Source organism: Podarcis cretensis (assembly GCF_951804945.1).
Source record: "Podarcis cretensis genome assembly, chromosome: 9".
Classification (NCBI taxonomy): Eukaryota; Metazoa; Chordata; class Lepidosauria; order Squamata; family Lacertidae; genus Podarcis; species Podarcis cretensis.
The window spans coordinates 15185506-15200251 of NC_137178.1; the positions used below are offsets into that span (position 1 = coordinate 15185506).

The following is a 14746-nucleotide window of genomic DNA, read 5'->3' on the forward strand; positions in this document are numbered from 1 at the left end:
ACTGAAAAATAGGTTTGACTGAATTAAATGGTCCTTACTGTCAGGTAAATGGGGTTAGTATAGGAGACTATGGAGAAATGCATGCCCAAAATGTGTATTTTAGGGGGGAAATGAGTACAAAATGTGTGTGCACAGTAATTTTGGTACATAAAAAAAGAAAAAAAGAAACCAGGATGGAAAATACATTTAATTAAGTATCTGTGAAACCAACACAGAATGAAAATAGGCTTATCTAGTCATCCCTTTATAATGCCTTTAACTTTTCTGAACATATATTACGCGGTTTTCTGTCTTTTTCCATTCTCTCTCACACAGCCAGTGTTGTGTTTTGTTTTAAAATCAAAGCTCTGGGATATTGCTTGCCCTCTGCAAACCTTGCTTAACAACTTCATTTCTAAGCACTGCCGAAGAAGACTTCCACTGTTGTTGCATTACATGATCCGGTGGTATTAAAAGATACACAGAAGCTCATAAAAGGAAAATGTACACAATCGATGGAGTGCTTTCCCAGGCTGTGATGTTGCGATTGATCCGAAGTAATTTGATTTTGACCTTTTTCATCCTGCACTGAGATCAACCTTTCTGATACCATTAACCAGAGGCAGCAGTGGTTTGAGCCCAGCCCTTTTAGCAGTGGACATGCTATTGATTCAGAGCAGAGAGCAAAGCTGCTGGCATCAAACTCTTTTTGCGCTCAAAAGTTGTGAGTTTTTAAATATATGTTCTTCTGTCGCTTATGAGATTCTTTCAGTTCTAGTCTGATTTCTGTTTTTAATACTAAGTGGACTCTTTGATTCCTACCCCACTTCAGCACATCAGGCCACCACAAGTCATCACCCAAACAAGCTAAGCGTGGACCGCTTGTGGGATGTAATTCACTGGGAGCAGTCAAATACAACATTCCTTGTTATCCTAGAGTGGGCATGCAACATAGCTGTCAACTGTCCCTTATTTGGCGGGAAACTCCCTTATCCCAACGCCGTGTCCTGCTGCTGTCCCATATTGATGATGTCCCTTAAATTTCCCGGGTTTCAAAGGAAGCAGTTCCTCTCCCTCCCTCCCTGCCGGCCAGGGAGGAGGGAGGCTCCAACTGTGTTGCTTGGCTGCGTTGCTCACCCAATAAGTCTAAGGAGTCTAAGAACGACTGGGGGGTGGAGCTTGCATGCCTTGTGCCGATCAAATCGGCTGCGTTGCCTGGGGACTCGCATTTGCTCAGCGCTTCCCAGCGGAGAGGTGACGGTGGTTTTCTTTGCTGCATCCCCTTTGCCGGGTTGCTGCGCTGTGGGAACCACTGCTTGAGGCTTCGTTTGGCTGCTGGCTGGGCTTTTGCCTTTGGCTTGGAGGGGCTCAGAAGTTGAACATACCTGTGCCTGGAAAACCCCTTATTTTGGCTGCTGGTCCCTTATTTTCGAGACTGCTGGTCCCTTATTTTCAAATCTGTAAGTTGACAGCTATGGCATACAAGGGAATGTTTGATCTAGCCTGGCGAAACTTCCTGTTCCTCCTGGCCTGGAGCATCCTTCTTTGCATGTGACTAGTGGGTGGGCGTGACCTTTCCAAACCTGGTAAAAGGCCAACTCTCCCCTCTCTTTTCCATCTTCCTTTTGTACTGTGAACTACTGGACTGCTAGCCTGCAGTCACTAGGTAAATCTCCCTTATGGGGTATACCTGTTTGTAGATGTTTGAAACTTTAAGCCTGAAGCCTGCCTTCAGGCATCACACTGTGCTCTGCCTGATCGTGAGTAAACTTTCTTTTTGTTAGTTATGAATAAGACTGCGGTGTCTTTATTTCTTTAGGAGGGATTCAAGGGGTCTTACCAGGAAAATATTAGAACACATTTCAATCTGGACAAGCCAGACTGAATTGTGTATTGTCTTAAGAAACTCACACACAAGTTTGCAACTAGTTTTCTGCCGTGTAAAAGGGAATGCAGTCTGCTAAGTACAATCATACCTTGGGTTAAAGTAGCTTCAGGTTGAGCATTTTCAGGTTGCATTCCGTGGCGACCCGGAAGTAACGGAACGGGTTACTTCCGGGTTTCGACACTTGCACATGCTTAGACGCTCAAAATGGCGTAATGAGCAGAAGCGGCGAATCGCGACCCGCGCACGTGCAGACGCGGGTTGCGTTCTGCTCAGGATGTGAACGGGGCTCCGGAACGGATCCTGTTCGCATCCAGAGGTACCACTGTAAAGGAACTTGCTAGTGCAAGTTAGGAAGGATATTAATAGACAATATATCCTCTCCTGCCACCCTGAACATTCCCACATTGCTGACCCTGTAAGGCAAGTTATTGGAGGTAACTAGCTTTGTTGCTTTTCTGGGGCTGAAGAGCAGAGACTTGCAAAGCACCTCATCCGCAAATTACCAGCTGACCTATGAGGCAAGGGAGGCACACTCTGTACATCTTTGAGGAAAGGAATGGTGCTGGGATGGTTTCTGTCTGTGTCATTGTCTGTGTTTATATGGTTCTTTCTTATATCAAATCGATATATTATATGGCTTCTGATATGGGCCTTTTAAATATCATTTTAATTCTCATAGTGTTTTGTTACATTTTAAAGATGGTCTTTTCTGTGTTGTAAGCTTTTTCGATTTTATCTTTGTACGCCACACTGAGTCCTGGACTGGGAAAAAGGTGGGGGAAAATAATAATAATAATAATAATAATAATAATAATAATAATACAGTGGTACCTCAGGTTACAGACGTTTCAGGTTACAGACTCTGCTAACCCAGAAATAATACCTCAGGTTAAGAACTTTGCTTCAGGATGAGAACAGAAATTGCACGGCGGCAGCAGGAGGCCCCATTAGCTAAAGTGGTGCTTCAGGTTAAGAACAGTTTCAGGTTAAGAATGGACCTCCAGAACAAATTAAGTTCTTAACCTGAGGTAGCACTGTAATAATAATAATAATAATAATAATAATACACGCCTATGTCCTTCATTTTTGAGCCTCATAGTCCCTAATTAAACTTTTTGCACTTTATCTCATAAACTGATTTTCCACCCTGAAGACATTTCAGCTCCTTTTTGACACCCAGGTCTGTGTCCACTTCCTGCAGAGTCCCTCTGACCCCAACTGGGTCAACAGCAACCATTCTGGGAAACTCTGGCATGGGCAATACTGAGCTTGATAGACCCATGGACTGCCTTGGTAGAAGCCAGCTCCTTGTGTTCCTATGAATTCAGCTGAGTGTTTCTCTTTCCCTCCCTCCCTTTCTCTCTTGCAGACACACATTGCTCTGAGCTGCTGAGAGCACCAGCAGTCATTAAGACCAACAGAAAATGACAAATTGAGGTTGTCTGTGCCAAGTCACTTGAGTTGTGACAAGCCAAATAAACATTAGGAAGCTTTCCAAGAAATGAAAAACCAACACAACTGATTTTTATTTTTCTTCTAAGGAAAAGAGGAAAAATAAACTCTGTGCTGTGTTCTAGAATGCCTTGCTCGCTTTCACGCTTTGGAAAATTTCATTCTGGTGTTAAATCACGCGCACAGAACATTTCAGATGGGTTGGTTTAGTTTAAGGGAAAGGAGATGGGGAAGGGGGGGGGAGGTTATAAATATTTTAAGGGTGAGGATTTTGGTTCCATAGGCAAGATTTGTTTACAAAAAGCCTTGAAGAAAATCATTGCACCACTGCCACCCCCATTTCACATTTCCCTTAATTAACTCTGGCTATGATAAGCAGCTGTGGTTGTGGGCAGTCATAACATCTTTCGCAGCAGTTGCTGATAAAGATAATTCAGGTTTTGATGGCGTTAGCCATTAGCTAAAATATTGCCGCCCATCCCCTGCACTACACTTCATAACAGGAAGATGATAAAGATTGTCTCCATGTCATCTTAAAGATTGATCATCTTACAAGTAAACAGTTCAGTCTGCGGGGATGTCAAGCATCGCCAGTTTCTGTGGCTGTCTGATCAGCATCCCAATTCGACAAGGGAGTGCACTGTTTGAATCCCCAAGAATTAGGGAATTAGTATTGTCACTTTCATGGGAAGTGTCTGGAGACCTGTGTGGTGGTGCAAGTTTGCAGCAGCTCAGATGCTAGCAGGAGACCATTTTGGCTGACATGTTGGCAGGGAGGAGGGTTAGACAATCCTCAACACATATTGAAAGAATGCTTGAATGGGTGTTGTGGGACTTCACAGGCTAGCCATGTCTTTTCCCTTAACTTGTGACACACACAGTGGCTGCACTGAGATCTCTTTCTGTCACACACACACACATGGCCGTCTTACCCATAGGCACTAGGGGTGCAGGGCACTCGGGCGCTGGGCTCTCAGGGGTGCCAGGCTGAGAGTCCGGGGCCCAAGAGTTTAGTCCGCAGAAGAGCCTGTCTGTCGGTTGGAGCGCTGCGGTGGGCTCTTCTGCTGTGGGCAGCTCTGCGCCATGAGTTCAGGGGTGATCAAGCCATTGAGACGCTGAGGCGGGCGGGCGGCTCTGACCTCCTGCATGCCTGGGACTGGCAACGGGGGGGGGGCACTGGGTGGATCTTTGCACCCCGGTGCCACATATGCTTAAGGACACACACACACACACACAACCACTTTGCAGACTTTTCTCTGAATATTCTCTACCAATTTCTTGTGGCAACTGCCATTCTACTGACATCTGCAATATCCCAGAGTCCTGTTGGGTCCTGGGCATTTTGGAGGATGCAAAATGCTGGTCAGGCTGCCAGCACAGTTGCTATTGACTGTGTTCTACTGTTGGAGGCACTGCGCCTCTGTAGCTGGGAATCTGAAGTTGCGAGAGTGCTGTTGTACTCAGGTCCTGTTTTCAGGCTTCCTGTATGCATCTGGGTGGCCATTATGTGTCGTGGCCTGGCTGGATGCTGAGGAGTGGTGGGAGGCACCAGCTGATGGCTGGAGAGGAGGGAGACCAAGAGGCAGAGATGAGACCGGCTGCCAAAGAATCCAGGGAGTCTTCCCATCCTGCTGCGGCCAGCTCCCCTCCTCCCCCGGTCTCCAAGGGAGGAATGAAGAGTGTGGAGCAATGAGAGACAAGACGAAGGAGCCTCAAGTTGCTGAGGGAGGGCTTGGGGAAAGAGCCCTAGAGAGTGATGGGAAAGCGGGGACCTTCAGTCCTGGCAGCCACCTCACTGGGGCAAGACCTACTGGGAAGAGTTGTTGTGATCACTAGGCCTGTACTGTTACCTTGAATAAAGAACTTCTCTGACACCAGGTGTTTTATTGCTGTCCTGCTCCTGACACTATAAGAACAGGATGCTGGACTAGATGGGCCATTGGCCTTGATCCAGCAGGGACGCTTCTTATATTCTTGAACACAACCCCAGATGTGGTATGATAGCCATCTTCAAGTATTCCATGCAGTGGCGTAGCGTGGGTTGTCAGCACCCGGGGCAAGGCAAGTAATTTGCGCCCCTAACCCCTAACCTGCCACCGCTGCCAGCTTCTTCTTGCTGCTGCCTGGGCTGGGGTATTTACAGTAAGGTAGCCACAGCGGCGGGTCCGTGTCAGGTGATCTGAGGCGAGTTGCCGCTGGCGCTGCCGCCCAAACGACGCCGCTTGCCCGGAGGAGGAGGAGGGCAGAGAGGCGAGGAAAATGCAACATGGCCCAGCAGCTGCAGCAGCAGCGGTGGCGGCGGGGCTGTGAGGAGGGGCTGCCTGGCGCGCCCTCCACGGCCCTGAAGTGCGGGGACCGCTGAGAGCCGCTGCCTGCCGGATGCCTTCAGCCCAGACGCGCGCACAGCTCGTCGGTTCCGCGAGACATGGGGCTCTGCTACAGCCTGCGCCCGAGGCTCTTCGGCGACTCCGGAGATGGCGAACGCCCCCCCCAGATGTTGCGGCCGGCCCCCCCTGTACCCCCCATGCTACGCCACTGATTCCATGGAAGATGGAGCAAGCTTGTTTTGTCCTGCCCTGGAGGCTAGGACCTGAACCAATGGCTTCAAGTTACAAGAAAGGAGATTCTGCCTAAAGATCAGGCAGAACTTTCTGACCTTGAGAGTTGTTTGACAGTGGAATGGTCTCCCTTGGAAGGTTCTGGACGCTCTTTCCTTGGAGGTTTTTGAGCAGAGGTTGGATGGCCATCTGTCAGGAATGCTTTAGCTGAGATTGCAGGAGGTTGGACTAGATCAGGCTTGAGGTCCCTTCCAATTCTACAGTTCTGTGACTCTGTGAAACCTTGGGAGTAATTGTGACCAACAGATTACACTAGTAGGGCTGCAAGAAGTTTTGTAAGGTGGATTATTTGCAATAATGCAAGAAAGACTAGGAAGAGATTTATTAGTTAAGGACAATTAAATGTAATATAAAATTAAGAAATGCAGAATAAGTGATAAAGAACGGAAAATCATCAGAGGTGTTGACAGAAGTCTAAAATATTGTATACGATGAAAAATTATGTTGTACTTAAAAAAGAAAAATTATGTTGTACTTAAAATTATGTTGTTCTTAAAAAAGAAACAGTACAAAAAATTATGTTGTACTTAAAAAAGAAACAGTTGTGGAGTTTATCCTCCTCCTGGAAATGTTTGGTGAAATGACCCTCCCAGTTTCTTTGCCCACAAATAAGAGTGGTCAATTTTGAGAGGTTATTTTGCACTTTAAAAGTGCTGTACGAACGGTGCTGAGAATGAAAAAGCCTGCAAACCTTCTCCCCGGCTGTCATATAAACCATAACATCATGTCTGTGTTTATTTTAAATTATTATACATATATACTGTGACTTTTTGTTGTGCATTGGGAAGCAGGGCCAAGCTCCACATTTTGAGCCAATGCTTCCCCTACTTCCCTCTGGAGAATTCAGGTTCCCCTTCCATCCTCCAGCTACCACAGATGCTGATCAACTGCAGGAGTGCAGGTGTGTCCATGGAGTTGAATGCAGGGACACTTCACATGTTCTGGCTTAGCACGGGTCTCCAGAGTGCTCTCTTTTCTCTAAAAAGCAGGTTCTAGCTATATGTGAACTACAGATGTTTGGACTGGGTTCTGGTTATGAAAGTGTGTGGGAATCAGCTAGATTTCTTTTATGGCTGAGAACTTGGATACATTCACCATTGTGTTTGGCAGGAATTGAGGAGAGGGAGTTCCAGTAGATGAAGGAGAAAGGGCTGTTTCCCATTATGAAGAATAATTAACACATCAGTAAAGGTACACTGGGATGCAAAAACAACTTGTATATGAAGAAGCACTTGCTTTCCATCCAGCTACTTGGCAGACAAAATTAATAGCTAGGAGATACAAATGACATAGGCATGGAAAGGTCCATAGTGGCAGAGCACATGAATATGCATAGACATAACAGTGTGTTGTAGTGGTTAAGAGCAGTGGACTCATAATCTGGTGAACCGGGTTCGCTTCTCCGCTCCTCCACATGCAGTTGCTGGGTGACCTTGGGCTAGTCACACTTCTCTGAAGTCTCTCAGCCCCACTCACCTCACAGAGTGTTTGTTGTGGGGGAGGAAGGGAAAGGAGATTGTGAGCCACTTTGAGCCTCCTTAAAGGTAAAGGGACCCCTGACTATTAGGTCCAGTCGTGACCAACTCTGGGGTTGCGGCGCTCATCTCGCTTTATTGGCTGAGGGAGCCGGCATTTGTCCGCAGACAGCTTCCGGGTCATGTGGCCAGCATGACTGTGCTGCTTCTGGCAAACCAGAGCAGCACACGGAAACGCCGTTTACCTTCCCGCCAGAGCGGTACCTATTTATCTACTTGCACTTTGACGTGCTTTTGAACTGCTAGGTTGGCAGGAGCAGGGACCGAACAACGGAAGCTAACCCTGTCGCGGGGATTCAAACCGCCAGCCTTCTGATCGGCAAGTCCTAGGCTCTGTGGTTTAATCCGCAGCGCCACCCACGCCCCTTGAGACTCCTTAGGGTAGTGATAAAGTGGGATATCAAATCCAAACTACTCCTCCTTCTCCTTCTCCTTCTTCTCCTCCTTCTCCTTCTCCTCCTCCTCTTCTTCTTCAACTGTAACTTTAAGAACTTCTGCTTAAGCTTGCATTTCCCTTGTTTGCTCCATTCCTTTTTCCTTGTGTGTCATGCATTTTTAGATTTGTGATCCTGAGACAGGGACAATCTTAGTGTTTATTTTTTTGTGATCCACTCAAGAGAGCCTTCTTGGCAGAAGGACAGGGTACGACTGCCTTCACCTGCAGACGAGCCTAACATTGGAATGTGGCATGCACATGTAATATCCAATATTTGTAAGCAGGAACTACACAATAAAATTCCCTAATACAAGCTAAGCATCAAATTGGGCCTCCACTCGTTTGGGGTTTAGTGTCTCCTGTGCCCCACTCCAGAGATGGGGAACCTTTGGTTCTCAATCTTGTAGGGTAGGCTCTGCGCCCCCAGAGCCAGCATATACCGGTAAATGCTTTTATAAATAAGAACATAAGAAGAGCCATGCTGAATCAGGCCAAAGTCTTATCCAGCTCAGCATTATTTTCCAGCAGTAGCTAACCATGCATGTTGTCAGGGATCAGACGCAAGAGGGCAAGATGGAGGAAGAGGAATGGTAGAGATCACACCCCCTTCTTCTGCCGCTGCAGGAGAAGAGGGAGGCAGCCTTATTTTGCAGCAGGGCTTTGAGGGGTTTGAGGAAAGTCACAGCTCAGAGAGAGACAAACAGAACAGCTGGGAAGTGTTAGAAGAAGAGGGGGGGGGACTGTGGCAGGGCAGCCAGATGACACGTTGTCACTGGAGAGTATTTCTGAACCCCCTTCTCCCAGAATGCGACGTTCGTTAAAAGTGCAGAAACAACAGAATCGGAGACATTTGTCCATGAGTGGCCACCATAAGGGAAGATGCTGTCTCTGGGCAGGAGGGAGGAGAAGCCCAGTTTGGAGCAACACCATTGTTAAGGCTTGTTGCGTTCTTTTATTTGGATTGAATAAAACTCATTAAAAAGGACTCTACCTCATTTTCTCTGCTCTTGCTGAAACCAGGGAAAGAATAGCTTTCCCGGAGCCTTGACACACATAAGACCCAAACAGTGAGGACCCAAACAGTGGTCCTCAGCAGCTAGCAACTAACTAACATACTGCCTCTGGCGGTATGAGAAGTGACCATCACGACTGATACTGCTATCCTCCAGGAATTTTTTAAAAAACACCTTCTGCACCTTATGGTAGAAGATTCCATAATTAAATTATGCACTATGTGAAGAAATGCAACCTTTTGTCTGCCCATATTCCCAACAATAACAAAAACTAAAAGACTCTTAACCTCAGTGTTGTGGGTTCAAATCCCATGTTGGGTGAAAGATTCCTGCATTGCAGGGGGTTGAACTAGATGACCCTCATGGTCCCTTCCGACTTTACAAGTCTGTTATTCTGTAATAAATGTTGCCAGGCTACAGCTCCCATCATCCCTAACCGCTAGCCATGCTACCTTGGACTGGTGGGAATGTTCCCCACCCAGGCCCCATTCATGTGTTATGTCTGTGCCTAGATGTCCACAGATGCTCAGTGGCTACAGCAAGAAGATTTGATTTCACTTACCTATTGTCAGAAAACCATGTTGGTCATGGACATACAAGCAGATTTTTCTACAGGGGAAGGTAAAACAATGCATTTTCCAGAAGACAGGCCAAGAAATGTTATAATTTAGAATCCCACCAGCTACGATGTCAGAGTAATAGCTGAACATGAGAAGTGGTTTGATTTACAGCTCACTCGAGAACTCTGAATCAATGAAAATAATGGGCAAGTTGGATAATATAATTATCTACCATGCCGTCTATGCCAAAAAGAGAGAGTGGGTTGGTTTCACCTCCCATTTTATTTAGAAAACATATGTTCCAGATTCAAGCATATGATGACGAACTGGCAACTGAAATCAGTCTTTGAAAAACCTGCTGGACTGGACAGAACAAACAACAGTGAGTCTGCCTTTGAAACAAATATAACCTCTGTCGTTTGGTAAAAGCCAAAAAAGCTTGGACAAGTGCAATAAAACCAAGCGTCATTTAGTCTCTCTTAGAAGTCATTAAATTTTATGTAAATTCTGCAAAAGGCCCCAACTGTGCCTTTGCCATGTGAGCAGATTGCTGATTGGTCTCATTACGAAGTCCTAGGGAGCACTTGGAGATCATCTCAGGCACAGCTGCTTATGCCATAGATGTGGCTGGTCCACCGTTAGTGGAATGTGGTTTGGGACACCTGATTCAGGGCATCTGCCAGGCTCTTTAGCATCTCGTATTCTTAAAAGAGCATCTTTCTCATCTTCGTGGCAGCAGGGAGAAGCTTAAAAAGGCAAAGACCATTTTCATTCCCACTGCACACCCATGTGAAGTGTAATGTGCCTTAGAAATTGTATCAAGCCCATTTAAAAAAAAACAAAAACCAACAACCAACAACCAAAAAATCAATCCACTTAAGTTCTGTGAATGAGCACTGAAAGATGATTGGGACTGACAACAGCTCCATTAAATTATACTAGCAAGATGGCCATCAAATAGGTGGAATTTGTGGGGTGTGGGGGGAGGAAACCAGTGATGTGCAAACTCCCTGAGGCCCAAATAGCATCATCATCACCAAACAATCTGGGGGGGGGGGGAGTGTGTGCATTGTTTTGACAGTTCTAAACTGGCTCGTAATGCTTTCGCACACATGTGTCTTTGCCCTGCTTCTTGGGAATTGTTGCCTGCAGAGGTAGGCAACCTTGCAATCTTCCCTTTCTTTCTTTCCGTGGATGCTGAGAGTCGGCGTACCAGGCTCCACGCCTGGCTGCTTGCATATGCTCCATATTTACAAACATGGAGCCCCATGTGGAGAAGGAGAAAGTGGAGCTAGCATGTCCCCTGACAGCAGGCAGAGCCATCTGCCAGATGGGTGATGACTGCTGCTTTTGAGGAGGCCCCTGTTGCTGCAGCTTGGTACTTTATTCCTAATCCTCCCTCCAAGAGGGGAAGCACTCATTTGAAACTCGCAGTCAGCCAGCTTCCATTGCATCCTCCACGTCACAAAACCTTAGGGACAGTAATGAACTAAAGATTGAGAACTCACCAAGAAGCCTCTGGGTGTTCACTTTCCACCCTCCCTCATCAGGACCTGGATTCATCTAAACAAAGATCAATTAAAGATTTGGAGCAGGGGTACCTCTAAGGGCCTGTTTTCTGGTCACCAAGCATTTTTTCCCCCTGGGTCCCCAAACCTCACCAAAACTTGTCTGGAGAGTTTGTCATTCATGAGGATCCTACCCCATATAGTTGGGTTTGGGGTTGTTGTCTCCGCTCCCCTCCCATGTGTGTTTTCTTTTAGCAAGGTCACATTACCATGATTCATGCACCCTGCTATTTAAAAGGTAAAGGACCCCTGGATGGTTAAGTCCAGTCAAAGACGACTATGGGGTTGCACACTCATCTTGCTTTCAGGCCAAGGGAGCCGGCGTTTGTCCACAGACAGCTTTCTGGGTCATGTGGCCAGCTTCTGGCACAATGGAACACTGTGATGTAAGCCAGAGCGCACAGAAACGCTGTTTACCTTCCCGACACATTTATCTACCTGCACTGGCATGCTTTCGGACTTCTAGGTTGGCAGGAGCTGGGACAGAGCTCACCCCATCCCAGGGATTCGAACCACCAACCTTCTGATTGGCAAGCCCAAGAGACTTAGTGGTTTAGACCACAGCACCACTATTTGCTCTAACGGTTGTGGGTAAGGACACTCCATTCTTTTATGTAACTTACATTCCTGCTTACAAGAATATCAAGTCACTTACTGCCGTTGGGAGAAATCCATGGAGACCAAGTAATCAACTTCTTCGCATGTGCCGACAATGGCAGCTGCCTGGTCTGAGTGTTGACCAGGCAGGGGCAAAGGCAAAAAAATGGGAAAAGGTCTTGTTTTAAATTGTGAGTATAGTGGTACCTCGGGTTAAGTACTTAATTTGTTCCGGAGTTCCGTTCTTAACCTGAACCTGTTCTTAACCTGAAGCACCAATTTAGCTAATGGGGCCTCCTGCTGCCACCACGCCGCCGGAGCACGATTTCTGTTCTCATCCTGACGCAAAGTTCTTAACCTGAAGCACTATTTCTGGGTTAGCGGAGTCTGTAACCTGAAGCATATGTAACCTGAAGTGTATGTAACCCAAGGTACCACTGTAATAATTTCAGGGCAAATAGCTCACCTCATGCTGTTGTATCGCGAGTAGGGAAAATTCTTACCTTGTGTGTTGTGGTGGTCAGAGTGTCCCTGGGTGATACTAGGTCTGTCTCTCTCTCTCTCTGCCTGGTCTACCTCACAGGGGTTTTGTGAGGGTGAAACCAGGATGGGATGTTGCAAAACTATTCATGTCACCATAACCTCCTTGGAAGAATGGTGGGATATAAACGTAATTTAGAAAAGTAAAAATGTTAATGGTACAAACCTGTTAAATTCATAGGAATACATAAGGGAACATAGGAAACCAGATACTGAGCATATCCAGTGGAAATATAGCTAGAATGATAGGCAGGGAAATTCACTATTTTGTGCTATCAGTCCATGCACTAAGTGCTGCTAGACATCATGCCTGGAGGTCATGTTTTCTTTTTTAAAAAGTTGTCAAGGATGGAGAACCTGTGGCCCTCCAGATGTTGGACTCAAAATACTATCCACTTCCAACCAATATTCAGAGATTCTGGGAGTTGTAGTCCAACATCTAGAAGCCACAAGTTTCCCATCCCTGCCCTAGGCTGTCAATCCCTGTGGCTGCTGTAATGTAACCTGAGCATAAGGGAAGGGGCTGCTGAAAAGGTTTCCTAGGCCAAGAAGGTCTGCAACCTGCACGCAAGAGCCTCTTTTCTGCTCAGAAGAACTGGGTTTGTCTGCAGCTGGAGCTCCAGTAAAAGCCCTATAAAGTGCATTACTAAATTAGCAATATTTACAACTTTCATGCATTCCTCTAATTTATTTATAGCACAAAATTCCTTCTGGTTCTTTCCCCCTTAAAGTCATGGGAGAGTAGATGTTGGCTCAGCCATAAGAGGAGGAAGAAATGGGTTATTTCCCCAACGGCCCCTCAGTGTTTAAAATAAATAGTAACTATAGTGGCTTAGATCCAACTACATTTTTTTAAGGAGGGAAAAACACACACAGAGAGGGAGAGAGCGAGAGAGAGAGATTGCTGTGCCCCAGCTTGTCAGTTCAGCAAATCAAGGCATTTCATTTGAGCTGAATGGCGATGTTTAGGTAAAGCAAGACTCTGTGCTGGAGAAATATCTATGAAGAGACTGCCAGACCCATTAACACCAAGGTACCTTTATTTTATGTTTTTATTGCCACTTAATCATATCAGGGGAGCCGTGATCAGGTTGAATTCTCGTGCTGTTTTGCACCATCTCTGCTCGGTTTTATGAACGGCTATTCATGTTAGCTTCCTTATAGGCAGAAGACTTTTCTGTAGAATAGTGTGTGTGTTTGAAAAAGAGACAGAGTTGTGTGTGTGTGTTAAAGGAGTGCTGGTTGGGTTTGGTTTTCATACTGGATAAGGCTTGGGTCTGTGCAGAAATTACACTCATCTGCAGGTGGTGAAAAAATGGACTGGCAAGTCTGGTTGTTGCAAGACTTCTTTTTCTATCCTGCAGCATGCTGGAATCTGGGCAGGCATGCAAAGTTCATCTCTGTTAAGCCTGGATGTCTGGATGAACAACTGTGGACGCAGAATGGCTAAGCAGATGTATGAACTACTTGCTATGTTAATTCCTTAACAGTATGCATTACAGCTGCCCTTTATGTCATGCGTACCCTGAGACTCTGTTAAGGAGTTGTGCTTGAGAGACGATGATACGGGAATTCTAATTTGGCACACAGCTTCTGGCACTCACTGCAGCTTTGCAACACCTTGGCGTTGCTTTGCCTTTGCTGTGTTTCCCCCAGCCCAGGCATGGTGTTCAAAGAAGTTTTTTAAATTGGCATAAAGGTAAAGGTAAAGGTACCACTGACCATTAGGTCCAGTCGTGACCGACTCTGGGGTTGTGGCGCTCATCTTGCTTTATTGGCCTAGGGAGCCAGTGTACAGCTTCCGAGTCATATGGCCAGCATGACTAAGCCACTTCTGGCGAACCAGAGCAGCGCACGGAAACGCTGTTTACCTTCCCGCCGGAGCGGTACCTATTTATCTACTTGCACTGGTGTGCTTTTGAACTGCTAGGATGGCAGGAGCTGGGACCGAGCAACGGGAGCTCACCCTGTTGCGGGGATTCGAACCACCGACCTTCTGATCGGCAAATCCTAGGCTCTGTGGTTTAACCCACAGTGCCACCCGTGTCCCAAAATTGGCATAGATCTCCATAAATTAGAACCATAGTTACATAGGGGAAGGAGAAACACCAGAGATGGCAATCCTGTAGAGCTAAATTGGCTGGTTCCATCTATCCCTCTTGCTGCCTACAGCTGCCATTTGCTCAGCTACCACAAGAATTGATTATGTGCTCATTGCAAGGCTGTGTTTGTTTAGCCAGCAACAGAAATGTACAGAGCACTTTTGGCTGTAGTCATAACTTATATTGCACATATCACCTACTTGCTCTTACACTTATTTTACAAAGATCACACTGCCCAGAACACTGCTTTGTATTTCTGGGGGTGCATTTACAAATCGATTTCTAAAAGTGTTTTAATCCTCGCTTGCTTCATTTTCTCCAATTAAGTGCCATTTGAATTCAGTGCACTGAGTCAGAGAAAACTCTCTTTCCTCCTTTTCCTCATCTCTTTCTTTGCCCTTTGGAATTTATCTAATCATCTTAAATCCCAGAAGATACAGCTCAGTGCAGAATTCATC

General features: G+C 46.3%; 1 protein-coding gene across 5 annotated transcripts in view; it reads left to right on the forward strand.

Moving 5' to 3' along the window:
• The window catches only part of ARHGAP24 (Rho GTPase activating protein 24), a 415806-nt gene that overhangs the window by 223621 nt on the left and 177439 nt on the right, over nucleotides 1-14746 (forward strand). Inside the window, exon 1 of one of the 5 annotated variants that reach the window (XM_079990837.1) lies at nucleotides 13077-13219. The exons of the other annotated variants lie outside the window; for them this stretch is intronic. The gene's annotated coding sequence lies outside the window, so the exon portion shown is untranslated. Of the gene's footprint in view, nucleotides 1-13076; nucleotides 13220-14746 lie in introns of those variants that run through there. 5 annotated transcript variants of the gene reach the window in all.